Here is a 17203-nt window from a genome sequence, read left to right on the forward strand (position 1 = left end):
AGAAATGGGCTTGCAAAAATAAATAGTGCGGGTCACATGAGTTACTGGCTCTTGCTGGGGGGACGGAGTGTTTACACGAGGGCCTGGAGGCTTGGCTCTGCTTTGTGCTGGCGGGAAGGGTCCTGGAGGAGAGGCTGATCTCCAGTTAATTGAGGTTCAGCTGTTGTTTGGGAGGTCTGGCTCTTCCCTGTGATGTTGCCTTCTGCTGAGGACTTTGCCCTAGGAATTGGGTGTCTCTGGGTGTTCTCTGCTTCCCCAGACCCCGCTTTAGCTGCTGGTGAATGGGTCCAGCGTGGCCATGCCCAGAGGCTGCCTGGGTCCCCCCCAAACCTCACCTGGGGGTCCCACACCAGGGGGGTCCCTGCCTGGTGCTGGGGGGGAAGACCCTCAGCATCGCTGGCTGGGAGCGCTGCCAGCATCTTCCCTGCTCTTCCCTTAACAGAATTATTTGGGCTTCCCCCCAGGGGTGCCGGGAGAAGGGCAGCGCTTGTTCCTGCTGCCCGATCTTCCTTTTGAAGCCCTCATCCCCCTGCACAGACATCACAGCCACCAGCCCGCAGCTAATCGTGATGCCACGCGGGCAGCTGGAGCCCAGCTCGAGCACCAAAGCCTGCCCAGCTGTCATGAGGGCAGGGGGAGCAAATGTGCTATGGGGACAGAACTGATTTCCCTTAATGCCTCTTTGGGTAGAGCAGCGTCTCCTCATCCTCTCCCTGCCCATTGCAAGCTCTGGCCCCAGGATGCTTTTTTGGGGGGGGCAGCATCAGTCAGAGAAAGGCCCCCAGGTGCTGCTTCCTTGCAGGAGAAGCTGTGAAAACTTTTATTCCCTTTCTCATGGCCGTGGTGTCGGTAAGAAACATCCTCTAGTAAAACAGCATCAAGAGAGGTAAAGCCCAGATCTTGCGGTTCGCATCCTCACACCCTAACCTTCTCCATCCCTAAATCCAACTGAAGGGCTTCCTTTATAGCACGAAGCGAGGCCCCAGGATTTCCTGGCACCAGGCACGTTTTGTTGGCCCGGAGCTCAGCAATGAGCCCGTCCGATGGTGTCGGTGATGCTCCACGAGCCGCTGCCCCCCTGCAGGTCACCCTTTATTCCATCAGCTGTGCCAGCAGAGCTCCGCTCCCTGCCTTGCTCTGCAAAGACAACCGGGAGGTGTTAAGTGCTTATAAACGGAGCATAAACACAGCCCTGCTGGTGTGCAGCCTCGAACCTGTTTAGCACTTTCTAAAGTGCTTCAAGAAAGCCACTTCAGCTCAGCGCAAGGTTTTGGGATCCAGGAACCAGGAAGTCTTTAACAGCCCTGACTTCTTGCCTGTTCCCCCCATTAGGATAAAGCTAACGCAGCCCAGGTGCATCTGCGGAGGGTTTGGTTCCCCGTCCCAGAGCAGGGGCTGCTCTCAGATGCTGTGATATAAACGAGCATGATAATGATGGAAAGCAAATCCCAGAGGGCAAGGAGGAAGGGATGGCAAGGAGACAGCAAGGGGAGGATACAGATTTTTATTTTTTTTTTTGCATCTTCTGGGGATGTTCAGGTGACCAATTCCTCCCTTATCCATTAGGAAAGCAGCTCCAGCTCGGGTCTGAGGTCCTTTGTGGGGCTGAGCACTTCTGGGCTGGCTTGGAGCAGAGCCATGGTCCCTCTGGATAAGGGAGAGGATGGATGGGGTGGCTTGGCTCTGGTTTGCTCTCCAGGTACCAATGTAGCTGCTGGTGCCAAAATCTGTGTCGGAACCACCTCCAGCAGCTCTGGTTTGGGTGTTTTGCTGCTTCCTGTACAGGCACAAAGGTGTTTCCATGGCTTTGGAAAGTTCATCTGCCTGCTAGCAGAGCCTGAAGTTCTAAATGGAGTTGTTGGGCTGCTCCCCAGTGGGGTTGTTTTATCAGTTTTGAGGACTTAAGCTCTTTTCTGGAAATGCTGGGGCATCCTTAAAGATCCCAGCAAGTCCTGCTTTGGGTAATACACTCATTTTTTAACAGGTTTTTCCTTCTGCTACGGCAGCATGGGTAAAGCTTTCTCCTTCCCCTGCTCTTTGGTGACTGGTGTGATAATTGGGTCTAAATTGATTCAAACCATTTCCTGTAAGTCCCCAGGGAATAAATTTCCCAGATCAATGGATGCCACTAGCAGTCGCTGGAAGCTCTGCTGCCCTAAGCAGGGCTCGGAGGCGGTGTTTTATTTGAATCTGCCATGCCTCCTGCTTGAAATATTATTCCCTGTTTGAGCAAGGACCCCAGTTTTTCCTGAGCTCTGATGCTTTGGGCATGGATTTCTGTGATCTGGTGATCAGGACGAGGCTGGGACTTGGGTCACCGCTGGGTGCAGGAGCTGCCAGAACCTCTCCATCCCCAGCAGGTGGTGGCAAAAAGGCTCCGATTTGGGGGTGGAGGTGCTGGGGCCAGATGCAGGGTGTTTGGCTGTCTTGGGCAAAGCTTTTCTCTCTCTTGGAGAGTTTCTGCTTTCTTCTGGGCTTCCCCCCACCCGTGGCACAGCTTTCCCTGCTCTGGATAGACCTGTTGGCCTGGCAGCCAGGATTCATTGCTGGGAGTCCAGCCCATCCTTCAGGTCATTTTGGTTGTGGAAACAAATGGGCATCAAGTCCTCTTTTCCCAAAAATGCTTCAAAAGAAGCAAGAGGCTTCTGCCTGCCCTTGCTCACATTTCTAGGTGTTTTTTGCCTGCTTTTGCTGCAGGCATTGCCCCTTTGTTTGGATCCACTGAGCTTTCCCAGGGATACTTCTTGCCCTACGAGGTCCCTGCTGGAATCTCTTGGAAACCAGAGATGCTTCTGGGTGCAGAAAAGCTCCTGGCTTTGGCACGGACAGCGAGGGCTGAGCATCACCCCTTGGAAGTGCTGCCACTTGGCTGCTCCCAACCACATCCCTGCAGAGGGGAAGGGTCCTGGGCTGCACCTCTTGAGCTGCTCCTGCAGCTGAACACCAGCCCGATCCAAATTAACCTGGGCAGGAAGAGGATCTGGGCAGATTTCCATCCTGGAAAGGAAATAAATCCCCGTATGCTCGTAGCCATCAGCCCCTGTCCAGCTCGATCCAAGGCTGCTCTCTGCCGAGCTCGGACCTGCAGCTGAGATTTATCGGTGCTTGGACGCAGCTCTCTCCTGCTGTGTGTCTTCCAGGGGCAGCTTAAAAATGATTTCTTGCCTTCGCCTTCTCACCGGCTCTGCGGATGGTGTTTACTAAGTGTATTTTAATGTGGTCACCTTTCACCTCCTGCCTAGACGGGTATTGATCCACTATAGATCCCAGGGAAAGCTGCGGAGGGGACGGGGGCTGCAGCCACCCTGGGGCTGGGGAGAGGGGAAGGTGGCAGCTGGGACGAGCACGTAGCAGGGCTCAGCACGATGAGGAGGATCAGTTCCTCGTCTCACAGCCCTTTTTGCTCACGGGATGCTCTGCTGGATGGCAGTGGGCATAACCACTTGGGAAAATCCACTCGTGGAGCTGGTTTCTCCAAGGTTTTCCTGGAGGGTCAGTGTGTTTCTGTGCCCAAAAGATCTGCTGGAGATGTTTCCTTTATTCCTCAGGCAGCTTCCATGGGCAATATTCAGGCAGAATTTGTGAACTGGCACAGAAAAGCAGCTGTGGGGTGAGGACAATGCATGTGAAGGTGCGGGGGTATGGGGATGACACCGAGCATGGCGATTCCTTTGTGCAGAAAGCTGCTCGCTGCCTCAAAGCTGGGCAAATGGGTTCAGTCCCACTGTGTGCTGGGCAAATCATCCTGTAAAGAGCAACATGCCAGGCTGTGGGAAGCCCTGGCTCTCCCAGCCCTTGGGAGCAGGGGCAGCGAGCAGCTCAGCCCAGCCCTGCTCCGTTTGCTGCCGAGTAAGAAACATCTGCAGCCGTAAAACCCAGCCTGGAGAAAGGGGACCTGCTAATCTCAGACCCGAAATTGGGAGCGGTGGGAGGGAAAAGAGGGAAAAGCTGAGATGTCCCAGCTGTTGCCTGCTCTTTCTAACGTCACGGGGGCAGGCGTTTGTTTGGGGGAGTGGGAGTGATTTGGTGTCTGAGCTCTTTGCTGTCCGCAGGGGCAGGTGGAGGGGAGCAGCACAGGCTTTTCCTAGGGGATTTTTCCTCCGTGTCCCCTCCAGCCCTCTCCTGCGCCTGCCCTGATGACACAGCTGGATTGCAGCCCCTGTGGCCCATCCTGCAACTAATTGGGGCCAGAGAAATTTCTTTCCTGAGCTGCCTCAGCCCTGCTGCAGGCTCTCACGGCCTCAGCTCCGATCACGGCTCCGTGCTGCAGGGAGCCGGCGGGGAATGCAGAGGGCAACGCTCCGCAGCCCGCCTGCTAATCCACCCCAAATAAACAGTGCTCAGCAGTGGCACGGGAGCAAAGCCAGGCTCCTGCGGGGACGGGACCGACAGCCACCCCACAGGGGTCCCAGAGGCTTTATCCCCAGGGGGTGAGCTCGTAGCAGGGTCCCTGTCCCCACAGCATGGGGCAACTCCTCTTGGAGCACCCTGGAGCCCTGCAGTTGTTTTTAACTTCATCTCCCCTCTTCTCCCTGTGGAGGGAGAGGAGGTGGAAATGTTTTTTATTTTATTTTTTTTCCCTTTATTTTTATTTTTTTTCTTTTGGAGCTTTTAATGCTGTTGAAAACGTGGGGCTGCAGTCGCCCAGAGGGGCTCGGAGCTGGTTGGGGGTGATGGGGAGAGGCAGCTCCGCGGTGGAGAGGCAGCGGAGATGGTTGTGGGATGGAGAGAGAAGGGAAAAGAAGGGATTGAGCACGCCGCAGCCACACACTGGAGCATCCCAGCCAGGCAGAGGTGGCCGCATCCTGCTCTGGCTCCCAGGAAAGCCGGGCAGCACGACAGCTAAACCACGAGGTCGTCGGTGCAAAGGCAGCGCTCGTGGCTAAACTGGCTCTACGTTGGTCAAAAATGTTCCTCCCTCCCTCTTTTTTTTTCCTTTTCTTCTTGTAAACAGGAAGCTGGGGTTTTATTTCACCCCAAATCTTTGCAGAACATGTCTGTTTTTATAGCAGCCTTTATTTATTTGTTTCTTCCTTTCGCTGGGAACCGGAGAGTTTGCAGCTGATGGAAAGCAGGGGAAGTGTCGGCGGCTCAAATCCCAACCTCCGAGCACGAGCGGTGACTTTCACTGAAAACCCCAAACCTCCTCCCAAAGGGGAAAGACGGGGAACAGGGACGGAAAAAGGGATAATGTTTCCCTCCGTTCCCACTTGAACCTGCGCTGGACTTTGTTTAAGAAGAGGTGATGATTTACCCGGGGTAATCCCTGGGGCCGGGGGGGTGATTTATGGAGCAATAAAACCACGCAGGATTGTCTTCATCACAGGTTTTGGGTTGAATTTCTCATTGGAAAAGCTCGTATCTGTTATCTTCCTATCCCAGCTGAGCAGGAAAGCTTCTCGCAGCTTCCCAGGCCCTCCCTGGGGGGTTTTGCACCACGCTTGGGGCCACGTCCCCCCCCCCCAACCTGACCCCACTCACCTGCATCCGCTGCGGGATGGAGCCAGGTGTGGCCAGAGCTTAATTGCTTTTAAATGAACCTGGGGGAGCCCGAAAGGTGAAAGGAGGAAAAAAGGGGGGGAAATTGGCTTTCTTTGGGAAGTGCTCACCGTTCCTGGGAGGGGAGCAGGTCTGCGGTTTTGCTTTAATTAAGGGTAATAAAGCTGTGTTTTCCTTTCTCCTAAATCCCAGTGAAGTGGGGTGTAACTGGTTTAATCCGCTGCTTGTCCAGGTCAGCCTGCTGCCAGCTGAAACAGCCAAAAACAGAGAGAGGATGAGAGAGCAGAGCCGGGAGCCCCAGAGATGCAGCAGGTACGGAGCAGGGGGCTGGGTGTCGGGATCCCACGCTGCCAGCGAGGAGGGGAGGAAACTCAGCTAATAAAATCCTGCCAAATCTTCCAGGAGCTCTGCAAGTGCATTGATGTCTTGGGGATGAGACCCCGCTGTTGTTTTTTTTTCCATTTCACCTGCTAAGGCTTTTGGAGGTGCTGTGCTGGGGATGCCCGTGCCCAAACCCTTGGGGTCTGCAGGATGCTGCTCAGGAAGGGAGCTGGGGAGCAGCGTATTTTGGGAGCACCGGGAAGGTGATGGGGCCATTCCCAGGCTCTTCTCACTCTGGATAAAAACCAGGAGCTGTAAAAAGGGAAGATTCTGCTCGGTTACAGCAGAGGGGAAAGCACGTGGGGTGACGTGGTGGTTGAGCAGTGCTGAAAGCCTGTCAGAGCCATGACATGGGGAGAAGGACAAACAGCTGCTTTGCTGCTGCCCTGCAGGATGCTGCCTCTCTGCCCAGTTTGGGGCTAAATCCTCCCCATCTGTAGGCCAAAAGGGCTGGCTGTGGGTCCAGGCGGGTCCTGGTGCAAGTGTGGGGCTGATCCTGCTGCATGGCCGGGCAGAGGATGCTGCTGGCAGCACGGATCCCAAGCTCCTTCAGTTCAGTGGGCGTCTGGGGGCTGAGAGCTGAAGTGAAGGCCTGAGATCCAAACACCTGTGGATCCGGAGGCAGCTGACATGAATCCCTCTTCCAAAACCCTTCATCTTGCAGCTCAGGCAGCGCCGACCCTTTTCCAGTCCCAGCATCACCCCTTTTTTTGCCTGCGTCAACAAGAGCCAGGAGTAAGCAAGCCCCCAGTGCAGTCACATCCTTGCGTGGTGTTCCCCTGCAGGCTGAGCAGCCGGATGTGTTTTAATTAACATGATCCCAGAATCACCTCTCAGCGCTGAATTTAAGAGGCAGGGTTGGGAGCAAGCTGCTGCTTCCCCGCTGTGCCCAGAGGTGAGCGCTGAGCCCCGGCTTGCTGCCCATGACCTCCCCGGGGCTCTTTGCAGCGGCCGCCGTGGCCCAAAGGGTGGTCAGAGCTCTGGCAGAGGGGGTTTGTGTCGCTTGAATCGTTTCCCATCTGATTAAGGAAAGAGAAGTGTGACGGCGAGCGTTAGGAAATCAGCATCTCTGGCCTGATCTTGAGAAGATTCGCATCCGGAGGCAGGAAGCAGCGCGCCCTTGCAGCGCTCGTGCTCTGCTGCTGCTTCATTCCCCGGCCAGTTGCAGGGGGGGAGAGGAGCCGAGGGGCTGGGGAGAGATTTCTCAATCCCAGATAAAGCTTTGAGGTCATTTTTCAGGTCCACGTGAAATGTGTTTACATTGAACTCTGTTACCAGCACGAAACCCAGGCCGGATTTCTGCAGGGGTGGTGCTGAGCCTGGAAGTCTCAATCAGACCTGAGTTCTTCCCTCTCCTGCCTATTTACTCATTGCAAACTCCTCATACACTTATTTTTGAGAAGCTTTTGGGACCTGAGGCACCTGCTGGATGAAATATTTCCTATAAGACGCTTCCTTCCCTTTGCTTTGCTCCCCGTGGCTCCCAGCTGCTGGTCCTGGGGAAGATGCTTGCTACGACCGAGCGCTGCACAGCTGTTTCTCACTACAGAATTCTTTGGAGGTGGATTATTTGTCATTCCCCAGCTTAATAATAATAATCCGTTAATGCATTTTTGTCATCCACTGGGGAAACAAAACGCTCCCACGTGTTTTTACGGCCGCGGTGTTTTGCATGCACGCACACGGAGTCGGAGCTCGCCCTGTGCACCCTGGCCCGGCTAAAAGCACCGAGCAGCTCCCGCCGTGCCGAGAATTAAGTCTTACAACATGACAGGGTGGGTCAGAAGTGTCTTAAAACCGCCGAGTAACGAGCGTGTAAAAATAGATGTAAAAGGGGAGGGAGAAGTGAACGTTTCCGACGTGCCGGTGGCCGCGGGGACCCCACTCGCTTTGCGCTCCCTGGGAATCTTGTGAAAATATTTGCTTTGCGCTCAGCGCTGGATCCGACGCCGGCCCGCAGGCCGGGGGGGCTGCGGTTGGCTCCGTGCACGCTCAGCAGCTGGCAGGCTGATGGAGGCAGATGGCCTCATCCTGCTCCAGATGTGCTGCACGAAGCTGTGCCTCTCGTCCTCCCCCTCTCCGGGGCTGTTCCCCTCCCTGCACCCTTCCCTTCCCCAGGTGGCAGCTCTCTGTGCCCCCCTGCAAGCAGAAATGGGGTATTTAGCTTATTTTTTGTTGTTTCTTGCCCTTTCTGCAGGTTCTCAGAGCCAGGCAGGGGCTGAGGACAAGGCTTTCACTCCACACCCTGCCGTAGGATGCTCCTTTGCTCCAGCTGCCGCCAGCCCATGGGCTGAAAGAACCGCAGCGTTGGGTGGTTACAGCCTGGCCAAAACCCTCCCCGACAGCCCAGGACGGAGCAGGCTGCGAGCCCAGCAGTGGCTGCAACGCGGGGAGCCCTGGCAGAGTTGCTGGTGGGAGTGGAGAAGGCTGAGCCAGGGCAGTTTGCAGCTCGCAGCGTGCCCCGGGATGGGGTTGGGACCTCGTTTGGGTTGCTCACACAGACGCAGCACCCTGGGGAGCGGAGGAGCGGTGGGTGCTCAGCTCTGCTCCGCTCCGTGCACGCAGCCAGCGCCGTCCCCACGTGCTCCCCACGTGGCCGGAGCCAAACCCTTAGTCACGGCCACCCACGCTCCCTCCTGCCTGGGGACCTGCTTCAATCAGCACCGGATCAGCCTCGCGACCAGCGCTTTGCAGCCAAAACGCTGACTTTCCCGGGGCCGTGGCCAGGAAGGTTTGCGAGCCCTACCTCAAGTTCTTTGCTCGGGCATTTCTTTTAGTGCTCAGCCTTATGCAAACCTCCCTGTGCCCCGTTTTGCTCCCCACTTCAGCTGGCAGCACCAGCAGGTTCCAGCCTGGTCGCGGCAAGGATGCGAGTGTTAAATTTTGGAGGTGCAGCTGGGATTAAAGGAGGGCACGGGGTGGTGGAAAGCCCCCTTGGTGGTCATGCTGAAGCTCTCTCTGCGGCACACGGCTTGAAATGAAGGCTCGGATCCACCGAAATGCAACCTGCTGGGAGCTGGATGCAGAGCAAGCATCAGTGCCAAAATTTGGGCAACTCGCTGTGCTTCAAGGAAATTAAAAGGCACTCGCTCCGTTTTTTGCTTATCCAACTGCTCGCAGCCTCAGCTGACCTGGTGCGCTGAAGGAATCAGCATTTTCAGCAGGCTTGGGCTTTGATTTGTTTCTTATGGCTTCCTGTCCTGATGCGAAGGAAAAGTTATTTTGGGAACCTCATGAATGAAAACCGAGAGGTGACCGAAGCACCAGCAGGGCAGGCGGGGGCAGCCAGATACAATATTTCTCCTACCCACAGAAGAGATGCTCCGGAGGCTGTTTGCCTTTGATTCCTTCTCCCCAGTGCAATGAAGAGCAATTATCCTTCCCATAAAAGCCTCCTTCTTTCAGGGGACTTGTAGTGACTTCAAAGAAGGGGCAGGTCTCTCTCGGGAACAAAGTCGTCGTTTCAGTGGGTTCCGGGGCTCTGAAGAAGAGCTCTGCGTCGTGCTGGCTGCCTGAACCTCTGCTCCTCTGCTCCTGCCCCATCCCAGAGGGTTTTTTCAGGGCGAACATCCCCCAGGGAAGGTGCTTTCCCTGTGGTAATCCCACGCTGCAGGACCCCACCTCAGCCAGGCTGGGACCCCTGGCTTTGAGATGCCTGCAGGACATCCCCCAGTCCTCTGCTGTCAAAGGGGTTGGTGGAAAAAGCAAGAACTCAGCTGCTTCTCCAGCTCCCATGTCCCAGATAAGCAGTGCTTCCTCTTCTGAGGAAAATGCAGTGTGCCTGGGGCTGAGCTTGGCCCGGGCTTGGTATGTCAGAGTGAGCAGAGCTTGGTTGGAGCGAGGGTTTTTCTTCCCCAGCCCCTCTTCCGAGCCTCCGACTGTGTTAAGAAACCTTCCCCAAAAGCCAAGAAGCTCTGCAGTGACCAGTGGATGCTTCTCATCCCACTCTGGCAGAGCCCCGGTCCTCATTCCCGGGGCCAGGCTCCTTGGGTGAGGGCCGAGCAGCATTTTTGGGCTCATTCCCTGCAAACCACAGCAGCGTCCCAGGAGCTGCGGTGGCTGCGGGCAGCAGGCTGGGCTCGGGGCTGGTGGGCACCGGGTGGTGGGGGGAGAGTTGTAGAGGAAGGACCCTGCATTTAAACACTGCAGCAGCTTTTTGGGCAGCAGCTGGGTTTCTCGAGCCCTCAGCACAGCTCCAGGACCCACAGGATTGGAGCTGCTGCGCCCACCGCCAGCAGTCCCATGGGGATGGAGCGTGCCGGAGGCGGCCCCGTTTCATCCCTCGCCTGCAAAAGGACAACGATCAAGGCTTAGGGGAGCACAAAGAAGCCATGCAATCCTCCGTGGAAGGGGAGCAGCAGCAGTTTTGCTGGAGCCGGAGCTGCCCGGGGCTGTGCTACCCCACGCAGCGACGGGAGGAGCGGCTTGGGTTGCAAACAGGCAGAAGGCACCAGAAAAAACGCTCCGGTTTCGGGTGTCCCGAGCGCTGTCTACCTGATCTTATCTCTCCGGGCAGGAGTTATCTCTGCTCCCCAGGCCGGCAGGGGGAAGATGAAAGCACCGTGGGCCAGGCCGGGTCCCCGTTTGGGAGCCCCCCCTGCCGCCAGCCCCTTTGTCCCAGGGGTAAGCGAGCTGGCAGGGGGGGGCAACCGCAAGAGACGGTGCTGGGAGGGCGAAATGGGTGCGATTTGGTAACCCAACCCCTGCCTTTCATCCGGACAAAGGCAGCCCCGAGGTGTGGAAAGACCCGTGCTCAATCTGGTGTCCCCATTCCCTTTTCTCATTGTCCCCAGGTCGGGTGCAGGACGCCTCCGCTCCCCCAGCTCGCCCCCGCTTTTGTGCTGATGCTCTGCAGCTTCGACCTGCCGGTCAAAACCCAAATTCCCAGTCGCAGGATTCAACCTCTGCTCCTCCCCCACCTCCACAGTTTGGTCTCCATCCTCAGATTTCAGAGCCCAGTACGTTTGCCCAATACACATTTTTCTCCCACGTCCCATCTCGTTCCCGGTTTCCATTCGCTCCGGGCGTGAGAGGGGGGATCAGGCAACGAGGGGCTGGGATGTGAATCTTGGCAGAAGTCCACAGCCCCTTGTTAGGGGTTTCTGGCTCCCAGCGATGCTCCGATCTGCTAATTGAGTGCACGCAGCCCCAGCTGAGCGCCGGCTTCCAGCTTGTGCATCGCTCAAGCCAGACGCACGGATGCGGGGGACGCGCAGCATCCTCGGGTCACGTTTGTGGGGAAGAGCCGAGCTGCTGAGCAAAGCCAGACCTGCATGGGGACACCACAGGCATCGGCCCCCATCTCCCTCTTTCTCCTCGTGCAGCTTCATTTCCCTGGAAAAAAAAAAAAAAAAATTGCGGGGAAGGGGACAAATAATAACGGAGCTGGTGGCGGAGCCCTGCTGGCCCCAGTGGGGTGCTGGTGGGGGGACGGGAAGGGAAAGGGAAAAGGGAGGGGGCGATAGGGCTGGGGAGTGCTTGCTGGAGGGGATTAAGGGCTCAATCTTGAGTGGAGAGAAGGAAATGAGAATCAAATCAGCTTCTAGCGCCTGCTGGACCTTGGGGGAGGATTTATGGCCGGGGTCAGGGCGGCAGCGCAGCTGGTGATGGGACCCTGCCCAGCCCCGGGGCACCCTGCAACGAGGGAGGGTCCCCGGGGGTGATGGGGGGCACGGTCCCTCCTTGCTCCTCTCTCACCCTGCTGAGGGCTGGAGGTGGTGCAGGAGGGATGGAGAAAGGGGTGAGCACTTGGCTGTGCTGGGTAGGGCCACCCGCAGCCTGCTGCACCCTAAGGGAACAGGTACGGTCGTGGGGGAGGCACAGGGATGTCCCGGGGCAGCACCCTTGGGTGCCTGGGGGGGACTCCGAGCTGAATCCCAGAGGCTGGAGCAGCGAGATGGAGCACATCACCTGCTCCCTCTGACATTCACACCTTCCCCTTCCTCCCAGGCAGCTGTGTTTGCAAGAGCAGCGCCACGTCCCCCTCCTTCCCCGCTCCCTCCCTCCCCAAATTCCACCTTTCCTGACCCCCATCCATCACTCCGCTCTGCCTCCATCCTCTTCTGCCCCCCTCTGCCCCTTCCCTTTTCCTTTTTCCTGCCCGTAATCGTTCACCCGGAGGGATGCTGAGCTGAAGGATGCTCGTCCTCCCCATCGCCCAGCAGCACATCAGGAGACCCGGGCATCGCTGTGCCCCCCCACCAGCACCCTGGGGTGCCCTGGGGCTGTGCCCCCCGCACCGCAGCGGGGTGGCAATGGGGGCGCCTGGCAGGAGCCGCCCGTAAAATGAAGAAAGTTAATCACGGGGATAATTGAAACCAGCGGCCGCGGCTGGAAAGCGAGCGGCTTTTTTTTCTGAGCCGAGGGGAGGAAGGAAGGGGGGTGGGAAGCCGGGGCTGGGGTTTGGGGTTTTGTGTTTGTGTTTTTTAAGCCACGGAACAAATCCATATGGTTGCGCAGGCAATTCCCAGGAACCCTTCGCCTGGGTTCAATCATGAAACGTTTCAATCCTTACACTTCAAGTGTAAAATTGAGGTTCTTTGGAAGGAAATTGTTTGTTTGGCGGCGCTTTCCTGGGGCTGTGCAGGCAGCCTGGCCTTGGTAGGGGGCAGGATTTGCCCCCCCCCCCAGGTGTGCGTGGCTGTGATCGACCCCCAGAGCAGTGCCTGCAGGGGCTGAAGAAGTTTCCTACCCCGTCCTGGAAATCAGGACCGTGCTGGGTGCCCAACCCACGTCCCCATGCATGGTGTGGGTCCGTGGCACCCACCACGGGCTCAGCATCACCCAGGAGGGCTCCTGAGCCGTGAGCCTGGCCGGGAGGGCAGGGAAGGGGTGCTGAGGGCAGGGTGCTACGGGTGCTGGGGACCCAAAGCTGCTTCCCACGGGCTGATTCGGAAAACCCTGGTGGTTCTGGGCTTGGCTAGGGCCGGCTGGGATATCTGCGTGCTGCTCTGCAACTGTTCTACACCTCTGGTTCCCGACCTCGGAGCCGTGTGCGCGCTGCCTTGGGTGTTTTCCAGGGCCGCGCCGGAGCATCTCTGCAGAAAGCCCTGATTATTCCAGGCTGAAAAGCAGGTCTGGAGCAATTAGAGATGGAACAAACCCCTTCCAGCTACAAAGGGGAACGAAGGAGAATGTGCGTGGGCTGGAGCTGAGCTTTAAGACAGATTTTTTTTTCCCCCGGCCCCTGCGCGTGGAGGGTGGCAGGGCTGGGGAAGGGGCTGCTGCTGGCTGCTCCTCGCCACCTTCCCACGGCTCTCCTGGCACCAGCCCTGCTTGGAAAAGCAGCAAACTCCACTCCTGAGAGCTTCATCTGGCAGCTCCGTGCAGCACAAAGCCAGTGACCCTCGGCTGGGAGCAGGGGCTGAGTCCCGCTCACTCTGCTCGGGGAAGTCTCGGTTTGCCTCTAATGAAAATTTCATCCCTTTTTGTTTGTTCTTCTTCTCTTGACTAAAACAAAGAGGAGTTTCCAATCTGTGGCAGCTGGAGATAAAAAAAAAAAAAAAAAAAAAAAAGGATAAAATATTTATTCTAAAATGAGACAGCAATAAACTAACCTGGGAGCTTGTATTTGAGCAGGATTTACGTTCGCTTTGTTTTTCGGATGGGGAAAATGAGTCACCGACTCCCGGCCACGGGGAACTGATGAGCTGGAGGGAACTGCACACCAGGCTTTTTTTTTTTTTTTTTGGACCTTTCAAGGGAATTAAAACCCCTTTAGCCACCTTGCGGCACGGTTCTGGGGCTCAGCCAGGATTTGTCCCCAGGTGGGGACAAATCTCCCAGGACAGGACCTCGGAGCAGCCCCGTCCTGGCTGAGCCGAGGCTGCGGTGGGTGCGGAACCGGTCTCCGATTTGCCTGGGAACGAAAATCCCCCTCATCTGTCCCATGCTGCCTTTGAAACAGGAGAAAGTCAACTCTTCCAGGCCCTTTGGAGGCTTTTTCCTGCTCTCAGTGATTTTCTCTTCAGCTGTGCTTGGAAGGGAACCAATGCAGCCACTTTCTCCTGGTCTCTGTAAATCATCCCCCCCCACCCCCACTTTCCCCTTTCATGCTAAAATAGAGGAAATAATTAAAAGACCAGGAAAACGAGCTGCTGGCAAGTTTCCTACGAAGCTGCTCGGCGCTGCGAGGAGCTTGGAGCCTCGCACGGGCACAGGGCAGCCTCTGCTCACCGGAGGGCTCGGCCCCATCCTGCGCTCGCTGCTCCCATCCTGCGCGGTGCTGGCAGCTCGCTGTCTGCTCACCAGAAGAACAACAACAACAACAAAAAAGCTCTGCCTAATGCCCAGGTGGCTCCTTTGCAGCTTCACAGCGAGCCAGCCCTTGCAAACGGTCACAGAAGCGTGCGCTGCCAGTGCAGGAACCCGCCAGCAGCGATTTCCATTTCAGAGCCGCGCTTTGAGGGAAACCAGAGCATTTTTCATCCCCCCCCCCCTCCGTTTATCCTCAGGCTCAGCCTGCCCGCGGGGTTACTACGGGGTTTTTGTTCTGTGTCCTTGCTGTCATGTTCCTGGGCTAGACTCGGGATTTCTCAGCGTATTTTGGACAATCTCACACCCCTTACACCCTGGGTCTTCCTGAGATGATTCAATAGTGGCTGTGCATGCACAGGGGTGGCGGCTGCTGCCTTATTTCGGCTGCTGTATTCACTCTCATATTGCCTCCCTTGCTAACTCCCCCCAAAAAGCCTCCATCTGGGGCTGTTTAACCTCTCCCTGCTTGCTCCTGCGAGGCCACATCCATTAAAACCCAGCCCCATCAGCACCTCCCTGGGCTTTGCCCCCAGCTGCAGCGCAGCAGAAGCACCTGGGGGAAATTTAGGGCTGAGGAAGGGCAGGATCCCCCCCTTCCCCCTGCATCGTGGTGTGGCAGGGAGGTTTTTCCCAGTGCTAAAGGGACAGTTGGGATGTGCTGGGTGCCTCGGTGGCCTGGAGGTGGCTTCTGTCCCTGCTCGTGGTGGCAATGTGTCCCTTCATCCCAGGTGGGTGAGAAATGCTGCCTGCTGGCTGCGGTATTTTAGGGGTGGCTTTGACCCCAGGGGCTCTGCCACTGCTTAGATGTCCTTGTCCCTTGGTACCCTGTCCCAGGACACTTGTGCTCTGTTCCCCTGCATCCCCTACCCCATACGGGGCTGTGGGGATGCCCTGAGATGCCTTTATCCCACCTCTGCCCCCTCTTCAAGGAACCAGGGCGTGTTGCTTCTGCCCTGCTCCCTTTGCCTTTGGGGCTGGCTTTATCCCACCCCGGGCACAGCCCAGCTTTCTGCTGGAGCTTCTGGGTGCTGCAACAGCACCGAGAACCCCTTGGAGGCACGGACCCCGCATATTTCCCTGAGCCCAGTGGATAGAGATGTGCTGATGGGCCAGAATTGCTGCCTGCTTCCCATTAGGTGGGAATGCGGCTGGCGCACGTGGCGGGCAGATTTTGCCTCGCAGGGGATGAGGAGGGGAGGTGAGGCTGCCTTACAGCAGGGGCTGCGGGGCTGTCTGCAGCTTGGGGTGGCCTGGAGGGGATCCAAGCACCCCAAATCCCCCCTTCCCTGCAGCCGCTGCACCTACAAAGCTGGGTGAGAGCAGCAGGGGGAACCTACAAAAAGCTTTGCTGGGCTCTTTTGGGGAGGGAGGGGGATCCTGGGGAAGGTGTCAAGGTGAGGTTAGGGTTTGGCTGGGTGCTGTGAGCTCTTCCACTCGCAGAGCCCTGCTGCTCCTCTGGCAGCTCCGCTCTGTTCCCATCCTATAAGGGAAGGTCGCAGCTCACACGTGGGATGGAAGCATCTCGCCGCGTTGTGGGCTCGTTGTGCTTTTTGGTGATTTTTTTTTTCCCCTTTTTCTCTGTGACCGGTTTGGGAACTGAGGGATGTGACCTGGTGCTTATCCGAGACCCTGCACCGGGGGTAGCAAGGGGCTCAGCAAAGCTGTGGCACCCTGCAGGAGCTAACGGTGGCTGGAAAGGGTGTTTGAGCCTGTCCTTGTCCCCATGTCCCAGTGCTGGTGGCCGTCTGTCCTCTCTCACCTCCCTGCCCGGAGCCGCCAGCCTGCAGAGCCCCTCCAGAGCTCGCCGCAGCAGATGCGAGATTAAGCCTGGGGTCGACCTCTCCCTCCCCAGGCACCCATAAACGAGGGGAAGGAAGTTTTCCAGGGCCTTTTCCCCAGCCCGATGCAAACATCAGGCTCCTTTTCAGGTCTTATTGCTCTTTTTTTTTTTTTTTTTTTTTTTTCATTCCCTCCTGCACTAACCGTAAATCAGGTTGCTCTCCCCAGGGACCATCTAACGCAGCTGATCCCACACATGAAGACCACCTTGCAGAGCTCCTTCTTTCCCTCTCCCCTCACTCCAGCTTCACCAAGGGATGCAGGAAGGGCTGGGGGGGATGTGTGGGTGTCCCCCCACCCCGGTCCCTCCTGTGCTTCCAGCTCTTCCCAGGTGCTGCAGGCAGAAACCTCCCAGCTCCCACTTTCAGCTCCGCTCCTCTTCTCTGCTCCAGCCTTTTTCCCAGGGGAGGACGGGGATTAAGAGGATGCAGATTAAACCTAATGGATTGATTGCAATTATTTTCCCCTGTTTATTTGCAGTACCGTGTGGGAGCCTGAGAAGAAGATGGGAAAAAAAAAAAAAAAGGGAACGCTCTTTATGCGCGTGTAGCCCTGCTCCTCATTACATTTCCTGCTAGAGAGCTACCCAGGCCAGGCAAAAAAATGAAACCAGCTACATCTGAGCGTCCTATTTCAAGCCCTTATAAACTGTGATGTGTAAATACTTGTGTGTGCAAACCCACACGCAATCCTGCGTGAAGCTCTTGGAGCAGCAGCCCCAGCCTCTCCCCACGTGCCCGTCTTTGGGAAGGCGCCAGCTGCTGCCGCCGGCAGCTCTTTGTTGCAGGAGCCAACCTTTTATTTATTTTATTTATTTATTTTAACCTGTCATGGGCTGGCACAGTGCTGGAGCTCCTCCAAAGCCTGGCCCTTCCACCCCTGTGTTTTGTTTTGTTTTGTTTTCCCCCAAAAATTTGGCTACCTACGAGCCGGGTGAGTATCGAGCATCAGAAATGTGCCCCGCATCCCTTTGCCTCCCCAGGAGGGGAGCCCTCCTGCCCCTTCCTGAACTCATGGCAAAAATTGGCCCCTATGCAAATAAATCTGCCTGCTTTGGGGTTTTGTGTAGGATTTCAGGAGCCTGAGCCCGCATCTTGGGTGCCAGTGGCAGCGTTGCCAACAGCTCAGGGTGCGGGATCAGGCTCCTGGTGCCTAAGGCAGCACAAGAAGCAAGGGAAAACACCACCCTTGAAGGCCTTTGAGGTTCTTTCCTATCGTGGAAGCACAA

This window comes from Aythya marila (genome assembly GCF_965140915.1).
Source record: "Aythya marila genome assembly, chromosome: 25".
Classification (NCBI taxonomy): Eukaryota; Metazoa; Chordata; class Aves; order Anseriformes; family Anatidae; genus Aythya; species Aythya marila.